This window comes from Natator depressus, chromosome 6 (genome assembly GCF_965152275.1).
Source record: "Natator depressus isolate rNatDep1 chromosome 6, rNatDep2.hap1, whole genome shotgun sequence".
Lineage (NCBI taxonomy): Eukaryota > Metazoa > Chordata > Testudines > Cheloniidae > Natator > Natator depressus.
Window position 1 is genome coordinate 89,655,138 of NC_134239.1, and position 12,026 is coordinate 89,667,163.

A 12,026-nucleotide genomic window follows, 5' to 3' on the forward strand; every position below is an offset into this window, starting at 1 on the left:
CCCATAATGGGGACAGCACTTGTTGCTATGCCAGCTTTCCCCTCCCCTGCCTTGCCAATGTGCCCCTTAACCCTGATGGGGAGGGAGGGATGGGGTGAGGAGGAGCGGGACATTCATTCTTCACAATCCATTCAGACCTTGATCTTTCCAATGAGACTGCCAATAAGGTTGGCCAATTGGTGTCCACTGGACTGGTAAGTTCTATGACTTGGACACCTGTCCACTGGGACCTAGACTGAGAACCCATTAACTGACTGCACGCTAGGCTTGAGAGAAGGTTAGGCACACAACATAACACTCTTCTCACCACATCATCTCACTATTTCAGAGGGGGATTGCATGGATTTTATTTTCTCTTACCTGCTAGCTCTCTCCCCAGGCTTATAGTGCCCTTAAGTGAGCATGTTTGAGTATCTGGGGTGTTGGGGGAAACATCTTTTTTGTGTTTGGAAAGAATGTAATGGTGTTCCGAGAAGACACCAGTGGGAAGTATGGTGAGGAGCTGAGTATCCATGTGCACCTCCTTGTGGAGAGAGGTGAGGATCCCAATGCCTTCCAGAAAAGCTTCTCCCAATGCTTTACAAACAATCTCAGCACCACACCCTGTCAGGTAGATCAGTCACACCATCCTTATTTTTACAGGAAGGGAAACTGAGGCACATAGTCTTGTCCAAGATCTTGCAGGAAGCCTGTGGCAGAGCCAGGAATAACATAGAGATTTCCTGACTCCTGTTCTGTACTTTGGTCACAGAACCATCCTTCCCAGTGAGACACTGCAAATGGAACATGCTTGCTAACTTGTAAAATATATTTGGCCTATCTCATAAACTGGGCCCTTTGCTAACACAGGGGTTAAATCTGTAAAATGAGAATAATAATGCTTCCCTACCTCACACAGGTGTTGTGAGGACAAACACATTAAAATTGTGAAGTACTTTGAGATCTACTGATGAAAGTGCTAGATAAGAAATAGGCATCATTGCTGTTCATTAATATCCCTCTGAACTAGGTGTCAGTTCTGGAAAGTTGTGGTTCCCATCAGTAAACAGTTGTTTAGATCCTCTTTGTGCAGCTGCGTAAACTCAGTTCAAGTCCTTGTGCCTGAAGGTCAACAGCTTGTAAACTGAGAGAAGAGAGGGCGATATGGGGATACTTTAACTCTTTCAGAGCTGCTTCTCTATGTCCCTGCTGGTCCCTTGCAGGAAGGGACTGGACAGGGTGAAGCATTGGTTGCAGGGGTTAATATTTGTCACTACTGGGGGAATTCTGCACCACTGGGTGCACACAAATTGCCCCACCCCCTGCAGAAAATACATTCTGCTGGAGAGGTGCTGCAGTCATGCCTTTTGCCCACCAGGGACTGCTGTGGTGCCAGAACAGAAGGCATCCATCTCCCAGGCCATAGTAGTTAGCAACCAACAGAGAGGAGGAGAGGCTGCATTCCTCACAGCGCCCTGCTTGTGGGGCCAGGTGAGGAGGCATGGGATGCGGGGGTGGGGAGAGAAGGGACAGACAGAGTGGAACACATGGGGCTGCTGGGGGATCACAGCCTGGAATTCAGACTGGGCTTGTGGGGAGGAGGGGGCTGAATTGGCATGCAGGGCCCCACTGGGATGGGGGTGGCTAATTGAGGGCTTGGGGACACATGGGGACAGGGGTAGAGGCTAGGGGACAGCCAGGGTCTGTATGGGGGAGGCTCTCCAACTTCTTAACAATCCCCTCCCAAAAAAACTGTTCCATACTTGTCCCACCCACACCCAACAACCCTCCAGGTTCACTCCCAGGTGCCTTCCCAGCAATTACTTCCCTCTCCCGCATCAACTCCATTACCCCTGACTCCCCCAAGCCTTTGCATTGCTTCTGAGGGGTGCAGGAAATACAGTTCTGTAGTTTAAATGAATTGTTACTCAAAGTTCTGTATTAATATGTCTTGTAAGGAATCTATTTATCAAAAAACATTTCCTGAACCTGTTTTGTTGTCTGTGGTGTTAGACATACTTGTTGACAGGTATTTTGAAATAAATTACCAAAATAATTGAAATTGGTATGATTATGTGGTATTATTTTGACAAATAAAATATGCAGAAATTTGCAGAATTTTAAAATATTGTGCCCAGAATTTTTAAACTTTTGCTGCAGAATTCCACCAGGAGTAATTTATTAAGCCAACAAGAGGTCCATGGAATCCAATCCATCCCCAGAGAAGAATGGGAGATCTAGCGACCCCTCCAGCAGTTGCAGTGACAGGGCTAAGAGAAGAGGGGAAGGACAGAACCTGGTCTGGAAAGATTGGCAGCTCCCATGCCTGTGTTTTTAAGTGTGTCAGCTCCTGGTTCTCTTGGGAGCCATGTAGTCACCTGTTGATGTGTCTATGCCGGCAGTCCCTCCTGTCTGGCTGGAAATGTTTTAGCTTTAAAAAGTATCTTCTCACATGAGTTTATTTAAAACAAAGGAAAACGTGGAGCTTCTGGAAGCAGGCAGTAATTGGTGTTTAACCACCAGCTGAGGCATGAAAACTTTTGGTTCTGTGTGTGGGTCTACAGACAATCACAGGGGCTGGGCTATAACTAAGTTTAGGAGCATTGCTTTCCCCCCTCTTCTGTGAATGGACAGAACTGGGTTGGCTGTAGCTTATCTTCCCCTACCAGAAATAGAATAAAATGGTGATGAGAGAAAGAAGCAGCTTTAGCCCCTTTATCTTTTTTTTCTTCCCTCGAATCTGAGATAAAGCAAAGGAGCTGTCTCTAGGAGGGGGCTCACATATCCTATCTGGGAAGGGGTGTGGGCTCAAAGAGAACTTGCCTGCCCCTGTGAAGGGGTTTGTAGGACTAGTCGCTACGTCGGTTTAGGTGTATATCTTGAGGAGGGGCAGGAGCGTGGCTGAGAGCCAGTGTCATTACACTAGAATTTTTCTGAATCTCATGAAAATACTGTAGCTATGTGGCATGTTACTGTGCTGAGGGGGCAGATTGGAGTGTTTGAAGCTAAAGTCGTTAGCCATAAAAAGCACAAAATAAACTGATTGCAGGGATTAATAGGTCTCTCCACAATGGCTTGTTCTCCATGAAATTGGTGGGATTTGGTATAACTGCCTTGCTTGCTCAGTCAGGGAAGCCCTATGGTGATTTCAATTAATGAAGAGAAAGCTGAGATTATAATGTGGTAAAGAACATATTCAAATACCTGAACATTAGGCACTTAACTTCAGGTAAGTGTTTCTTCTGCTAACCTTGTATCTGAAACATAGGATGTGGATGTCACTGTATGAGGGTTCAAATCCAGACCAGCAAGGGGTTGTGTCACCACTTGCCCTGTAACTGTGGGTGTCTTGGTTTGCTTCTGGAGCTCCCAGCCTAGGCCATTCACAACTAGCCTCCAAGCATGCTGGTCACAACCTGAGTTTCTGTATGCTAGACAGCTCTGGTTCAGCAGGTCTGATCCCAGCAGCTTGTGTACAGCCCCACAGCAGCTTACACCAGCCTTGTTTACTACTTCCAGGGCGACCCCAATACACTCCCAGTCCTGAATTTTCCCCAAATGGTATCTCCTGAAGTGCCCAGCCCTCTTGTGAAGAGCTCAGAGAAATAGTAAGGTTCGTTTCTCCTGTAAAGAGACAAAAACACATCACAGATTATAAACTTACCTGGGAGTAAATACACCGTTCCTTCAAACCCAGCACTGAGTTGGTTATGGTAAAAATGAAATAAATTTAACAACTGAATATACATAGGATTAAGTGAGTTCAGGTGTAAGAAATGAAGAGAGAAAGAGTTACAAGTAAAACAAAACAAAGTATGTTGCTAAAAGTCTAAAACATAATCTAGCCAGATACAGGCTTTGTTCATGATGCTTTCTCTCACCAGTCGTCATTCTTAGTCAACCATGGCTGACTTTCTCTCTGTCCTGACCTTCCACAAAAGTAAAGGTGCTGGCTTCCCTTGTCTTCTTAGCTGAAAGATCTTTGCCTAAGAAGGCTTCTCACCTGTGTTCAGTTCCAGAGACTTCAACGCCCACTTGGTTGAAGGACCCATCTTTTTTGGCTTGCAAGAACTCTGGCCTCTTGTGTCTGTCTAGTGATGGATGCCTAAAATGGCTTTGTATCCTTGCCTATATCTCCCAAAGTTGAATGACTTTGCTTCAAGAGACAAGGTGGATGAGGTAACATCTTTTATTGAACCAATCAGTTAATTCAGTTGCTTATCACTTAAGGTGCTGCACTCTGTATTTCTAGACCTGTAAACCTTTGAATGGATTCTTCTGACAAGTAAAACCCAGACCATGCTTCTCTCTCCTGTTCGGTGTAGACACCATGCTGTCCTCTTCCCCAACTTGTTAGTGTGAAGTTTGCCTCCCATACCTTGTTAGCTTGATGGGTCTGTTTACTGCTTATATGTGAACTGAGGTAAATACACATTTTGTTTAGGATAGAACTGTTTAACAACTCCCTGACATACCTGGTTTCGTTATAATTCCAGCATATATTCATAACTCTTAATAGCCATTGCATACATACATCACACGAGAATATTAATGATCAGTGAGTTATTAGTTTTCACATGATACCTCACAAAGCATATTTTCTACAATGGTTATTACAGTACCATGTAGGGTGTGAATACAAGGGTGCTTAGTGTCACAGTGATTTGTATTTGACTAAATGTGGGAAGGTAGGAATTGCCACACCAGATAGGAGGAAACTTCCATGAGTAAGTTGTGTCCATCAGTGGGGTTTCTTGAACCTGAAACATCTGGTACTGCCACTGTCAGAGAGGACTCCTGGTCCTAACTCCCTCTTTAGTGGTTGAGTTGTGCTCTAAAACATGACATTTGTGCCCCTTCTGTGTGTATTGTTTTAATCCTGCCTAATGCAACAGAATGGCAGGGTTGGTCCCTTTTTATTAGTCATTCCCACTGGTTTACCTTGGTTGGCATCTCTGAGGTGAAGGTGAACCCCAAAGTGACGCCTGTTAGGAGTCCTGACCCTGGTTTACCACAGTGCCCCATAATAAGGATAAATTCCAGGGCAGCATCTGACACATGAGGAGCTTGGTCAGACGTTGTGAAGGTTAATAATTTGTACGTTAAATGTGTTCCAGCACTGAAGTGAGATAATGTCTGAAGGACAGAGCATTCTTCCCTGACCCAGGTCTCTTAGCTCTTGCATGGAGGAGGGAGAGTGCAGATAAATGGTTTGGTGTATAAAGGGCAGAGACCTTTCCTTTCCCAACTACAAGTGTTGGCAGATCAGACATATTTATTTGGAAACCTTGATGCTGCCGACACTGTTTAAAGAAAACATATCCCACAACGCACTGATAATCATTAAAGGAGTGTGAAACCTTGATAGTGACGATGAACGTTCAAAGTCTGATTAGTATGAATTACTGGGGAGTTTTGTTTGTTGGAAGGCAGAGTGGACAGTTGTGTGATCCTGGATAAGTCCCTTTCCCTTTCCTCTCTGTGCTTCTCCTTCATTGTCTGTAAAATGGGAATAGTGATACTAGCTGACCCTCTCAATGGAGGACTATGAAGATACTGAGGTCTATAGAAATGCTCACTGTTACAGTGGAAGGTAAAAGTTTACAGCAGAACTAATAGGTTTGTTGTGATGATCCTTCTGTGACTGGGGTGGGGAAGGTCAACACTTCATAAGGTTCCCTGCACTGGGAGAAGAGACTATCTGATGATGATAATAAATGCATCTCTCTATAACAAGGAAGTTGCCCTAGCTTGAATGCCCCCTCGTTTCCATATTTTTCATAGCTCCTGCTTCTTCTCCCACTGTGAGGATGGGGTTGTGGATGCTCCGTTGGTGATGGTAAAGCATGAATAACTGAGGTTGGGTAGGAAGAAGGTGTATTTTTCATTGCTTCTACCATTCTGGTTAATTTGATGCTGCTAAGTCACTTTCAAATGCTTCAGGCTTCAGAAGAGATTTGGAAATGTGTCAGGCAAGTGTGAGAATTGCTTCACGTGCTGCTCTGCAGCTCTCTTTCTGCAGCTCCTAGAAAGCCTTGTGTGTGCTTGGTCAAGTCTGTCACTACCTGGAAAATTTTTTTTAGCTTGAAAACAAGATAATGGAGAAATTTAGTGCAACACTGAAGTGAGTAACCACTTCTGCCCCATACAGGGGAGTGTGTGTAAATAACCTCTCTTTGGGAACTGGCAAGAGTTGGGCTTTACCCAAGCACTCTTTTATGATGTCATGGGGGAGGTGAAGGGGTGAAGAGCACTGGCACACAAAGCTGAAGGAGTGGGAGCTGAGCCTTGGTTGCAACACAGCTGCACGCAATGAAACGTGGATAAAAGAGCAGCTTTCGTAGGCAGCCACAAACATGCTGAGTGCACTTCGATTCCCCCTTTATTAGACAAGGGCTCAGGCATTTGGATCAATACAGCTGATTTCTCTCTCTTTCTTGAGGAGGGCATTTTAGGCTGGTATCACTATTAGTCCCAGATACTTGTGAGTACTTGGTCTACTGCTGTAAGCCTGATCTGCTATAAGGGTAAGAGCATCTCAGCCCTTTCCAGAAGGGGTTGCTGTGGGATGTGTCATAGCCCTAGTCAAGCTCCCCTTTCTGGGACCTACCAGGCTGCTGCGTTTGGATCCCAACACACTGGGCCCATGTGCGTTTAAGCCTCCCTTGGTCTAGGTAGTCTCCAGCACTGTGTCTTTCCTCATCTTAATTAATTAGCCATTTACTCTCCCTTTTCGTGTGTGTGTGTGTGTGTGTGTATATATATATATATATATCATCTTACTATATGTTCTATTCTATGCATCCGATGAAGCTGTAGCCCACGAAAGCTTATGCTCAAATAAATTTGTTAGTCTCTAAGCCCTGGTCTACACTAGGAGTTGAGGTCGAATTTAGCAGCGTTAAATCGATTTAACCCTGCACCCGTCCACATGACGAAGCCCTTTTTTTCGACTTAAAGGACTCTTAAAATTGATTTCCTTACTCCACCCCCGACAAGGGGATTAGCGCTTAAATCGGCCTTGCCGGGTCGAATTTGGGGTACTGTGGACGCAATTAGATGGTATTGGCCTCCGGGAGCTATCCCAGAGTGCTCTATTGTAACCGCTCTGGACAGTACTCTCAACTCAGATGCACTGGCCAGGTAGACCGGAAAAGACCCGCAAACTTTTGAATTTCAATTTCCTGTTTGCATGGTCACCTGCAGCTTGCCATGCTGGCCAGAGCTCATCAGCAGAGGTGACCATGATGGAGTCCCAGAATCGCAAAAGAGCTCCAGCATAGACCGAACGGGAGGTATGGGATCTGATCGCTGTATGGGGAGAGGAATCCGTGCTATCAGAACTACGTTCCAGTTTTCGAAATGCCAAAACATTTGTCAAAATCTCCCAGGGCATGAAGGACAGAGGCCATAACAGGGACCCGAAGCAATGCCGCGTGAAACTTAAGGAGCTGAGGCAAGCCTACCAGAAAACCAGAGAGGCAAACGGCCACTCCAGGTCAGAGCCCCAAACATGCCGCTTCTATGATGAGCTGCATGCCATTTTAGGAGATTCAGCCACCACTACGCCAGCTGTGTTTTTGACTCCTTCAATGGAGATGGAGGCAACACAGAAGCAGGTTTTGGGGACGAGGAAGATAGCTCACAGCAAGCAAGCGGAGAAACCGGTTTTCCCGACAGCCAGGAACTGTTTCTCACCCTGGACCTGGAGCCAGTACCCCCCGAACCCACCCAAGGCTGCCTCCCGGACCCACCAGGCGGAGAAGGGACCTCTGGTGAGTGTACCTTTTAAAATACTATACATGGTTAAAAAGCAAGCATGTTTAATGATTAATTTCCCCTGGCATTTGCGGCTCTCCTGGATGTACTCCCAAAGCCTTTGCAAAAGGTTTCTGGGGAGGGCAGCCTTATTCCGTCCACCATGGTAGGACACTTTACCACACCAGGCCAGTAGCACATACTCGGGAATCATTGTAGAACAAAGCATTGCAGTGTATGTTTGCTGGCATTCAAACAACATCCGTTCTTTATCTCTCTGTGTTATCCTCAGGAGAGTGATATAATTCATGGTCACCTTGTTGAAATAGGGTGCTTTTCTTAAGGGGACATTCAGAGGTGCCCATTCCTGCTGGGCTGTTTGCCTATGGCTGAACAGAAATGTTCCCCGCTGTTAGCCACGGGGAGGGGGGAGGGGCTAGCCACGTGGTGGGGGGAGGCAAAATGCGACCTTGGAACGAAAGCACATGTGCTGTGTATGTAATGTTAACAGCAAGGTTTACCGTGAAAGAGTGTAGCCATTGTTCTAGAAAATGTGTCCTTTTTAAATACCACTGTCTCTTTTTTTTTTTTTTTTCCTCCATCAGCTGCATGTGTTTCAAGGATCACAGGATCTTCTCCTTCCCAGAGGCTAGTGAAGATTAGAAGGTGAAAAAAACGCACTCGTGATGAAATGTTCTGTGAGCTCATGCTGTCCTCCCACACTGACAGAGCACAGACGAATGCATGGAGGCAAATAATGTCAGAGTGCAGGAAAGCACAAAATGACCGGGAGGAGAGGTGGCGGGCTGAAGAGAGTAAGTGACAGGCTGAAGAGAGGGCTGAAGCTGAAAGGTGGCGGCAGCGTGATGAGAGGAGGCAGGATTCAATGCTGAGGCTGCTGGAGGATCAAACCAATATGCTCCAGTGTATGGCTGAGCTGCAGGAAGGGCAGCAGGAGCACAGACCGCTGCTACAGCCCCTGTGTAACCAACCGCCCTCCTCCCCAAGTTCCATAGCCTCCTCAACCAGATGCCCAAGAATGCGGTGGGGGGGCCTCTGGCCACTCCACCCCAGAGGATTGCCCAAGCAACAGAAGGCTGGCATTCAATAAGTTTTAAAGTTTTAAACTTTTAAAGTGCTGTGTGGCCTTGTCCTTCCCTCCTCCACCACCCCTCCTGGTGCTTCTCTCTTCCACCACCCCTCCTGGGCTACCTTGGTAGTTATCCCCCTATTTGTGTGATGAATGAATAAAGAATGCATGAATGTGAAGCAACAATGACTTTATTGCCTCTGCAAGTGGTGATCGAAGGGAGGAGGGGAGGGTGGTTAGCTTACAGGGAAGTAGGGTGAACCAAGGGGCGGGGGGTTTCATCAAGGAGAAACAAAGAGAACTTTCACACCGTAGCCTGACCAGTCATGAAACTGGTTTTCAAAGCTTCTCTGATGCGCACCGCGCCCTCCTGTGCTCTTCTAACCGCCCTGGTGTCTGGCTGTGCAAAACCAGCAGCCAGGCGATTTGCCTCAATCTCCCACCCTGCCATAAATGTCTCCCCCTTACTCTCACAGATATTGTGGAGCACACAGCAAGAAGTAATAACAGTGGGAATATTGGTTTCGCTGAGGTCTAACCGAGTCAGTAAACTACGCCAGCGCGCTTTTAAAATGCACATTCTACCACCATTCTGCACTTGCTCAACCTGTAGTTGAACAGCTCCTGACTACTGTACAGGCTGCCTGTGTATGGCTTCATGAGCTATGGCATTAAGGGGTAGGCTGGGTCCCCAAGGATAACTGTAGGCATTTCAACATCCCCAACGGTTATTTTCTGGTCTGGGAATAAAGTCCCTTCCTGCAGCTTTTGAAACAGACAAAGATGCGAAGATCCTGAAGATGCGAGCGTCATGTACTTTTCCTGGCCACCCACATTGATGTTGGTGAAACGTCCCTTGTGATCCACCAGTGCTTGCAGCAGTATTGAAAAGTACCCCTTGCGGTTTATGTACTCACCAGCTTGGTGCTCCGGTGCCAAGATAGGGATATGGGTTCCATCTATGGCCCCACCACAGTTAGGGAATCCCATTGCAGCAAAGCCATCCTCTATGACCTGCACATTTCCCAGGGTCACTACCCTTGATATCAGCAGATCTTTGATTGCGTTGGCTCCTTGCATCACAGCAGCCCCCACAGTAGATTTGCCCACTCCAAATTGATTCCCGACTGACTGGTAGCTGTCTGGCATTGCAAGTTTCCACAGGGCTATTGCCACTCGCTTCTCAACTGTGAGGGCTGCTCTCATCTTGGTATTCTTGCGCCTCAGGGCAGGGGAAAGCAAGTCACAAAGTTCCATGAAAGTGCCCTTACGCATGCAAAAGTTTCGCAACCACTGGGAATCGTCCCAGACCCGCAACACTGTGCGGTCCCACCAGTCTGTGCTTGTTTCCCGAGCCCAGAATCAGCGTTCCACCGCATGAATCTGCCCCATTAGCACCATGATGGTCACATTGCCAGGGCCTGTGCTTTGAGAGAAGTCTGTGTCCATGTCCTCATCACTCACGTCACCGCGCTGATGTCGCCTACTCGCCCGGTATCGCTTTGCCAGGTTCTGGTGCTGCATATACTGCTGGATAATGCGCGTAGTGTTTAACATGCTCCTAATTGCCAAAGTGATCTGAGTGGGCTCCGTGCTTGCCGTTGTATGGTGTCTGCACAGAAAAAAGGCGCGGAACGATTGTCTGCCGTTGCCCTGACGGAGGGAGGGGCAACTGATGACATGGCTTACAGGGAATTAAAATCAACAAAGGGGGTGGCTTTGTGAGAAACTGAATGGCCCCCTCAAGGATAGAACTCAAAACTGGGTTTAGCAGGCCGTTGATTTCACAGAGGGAGGAGGGAGGAGAAAATGAATACAAAACAAATCTGGTCTATTTCTTGTTTTGAGCCACTTCATCTATCTTTATACATCTTGCTGGCAGCAGTCTGTGCAGTACGACCGCTAGCCATCATCATCTCCTAGGTGCTCGGCAGAAGACGGTGCAGTATGACGACTAGCCATCATCTTCTGCTAGCTGGAGGTTAAAAGACAGTGCACTGCCGGTAGGACTCAATCGCCACGAGACGAAACAAGGGAAATGACCTGGCTGAGTCACTCCCATGTTTGCCCAGGTGCCCGGTTAAAAGAGCACCCAGGACTACGTCGATGATGGCTACCAGTCATACTGCACTGTCTGCTGCTAAAAGGCAATAAACTGCTGCTGTGTAGCAATGCAGTACGACGTCTGCCAGCACCCAGGAGACATATGGTGACGGTTAGCTGAGCGGGCTCCATGCTTGCCGTGGTATGGCGTCTGCACAGGTAACTCAATAAAAAAGGCGCAAAACAATTGTCTGCCCTTGCTTTCACGGAAGGAGGGAGGGAAGGGGGGCCTGGCGATATGTACCCAGAACCACCCACGACAATGTTTTAGCCCCATCAGGCACTGGGATTTCTACCCACAATTCAAATGGGCAGCGGAGACTGCGGGAACTGTGGGATAGCCACCCACAGTGCAACGCTCCGGAAGTCGACGGTTGCCTCGGTACTGTGGACACACTCCACCGACTACATGCACTTAGAGCATTTGTGTGGGGACACACACAATCAACTGTATAAAAACGCTTTCTACAAAACCGACTTCTATAAATTCGACCTAATTTCGTAGTGTAGACATACCCTAAGGTGCCACAAGTACTCCTGTTCTTTTTGTCTTGGCCTCTCTGGCACACTTCCTGGGCACAGCCTTTCTGTTACCCTTTCACAGAAATGGGATCTCACCTAGAGTGACCATCTTTTCAAAAAGCAAAAGCGAGACACATGCAGGAGCGCTGCACCCCCTGCTCCTCCTCTGCCCCCTGGCCAGGCCAGAAACTGGAGCTTGTCAGTGGTAAGAGATGCCCAGAGAGCCCAGACCACTGTGGGGAGTCCTGGACCCTCCACCTACCTAGGCAGGGTGCCCAAGAGCAGCCCCCAGTCTGTGTCCCTGGTCTCTCCACCCCCAAGAGATCAGTCTCATACCAGGTGATCTGTTGCTTAGTTACCAGCCTGGCTGGGCAGAATCAGTTTTTTTGGTTTGGCCACATTTAGCATATTTATTGTGCTGCCTATATAGACCTGTTCAAATGTCAGATTCTTAATACTCAACACATCCAGCCATGCAGGTGCCACTCCTGTCTCCTTTGTACATGGAGTATGAAGCAAGAACACAGTACAGGTAACCTGAAGGGTTTAAGCACGCAGAGAATTCATTAGCTGA

General features: G+C 47.4%; 1 protein-coding gene across 4 annotated transcripts in view; it reads left to right on the plus strand.

Annotated features, from left to right (window-relative positions):
* Positions 1-12,026, plus strand: part of FLVCR2 (FLVCR choline and putative heme transporter 2) — a 57,410-nt gene that overhangs the window by 13,115 nt on the left and 32,269 nt on the right. The gene's annotated exons all lie outside the window — the stretch shown is intronic.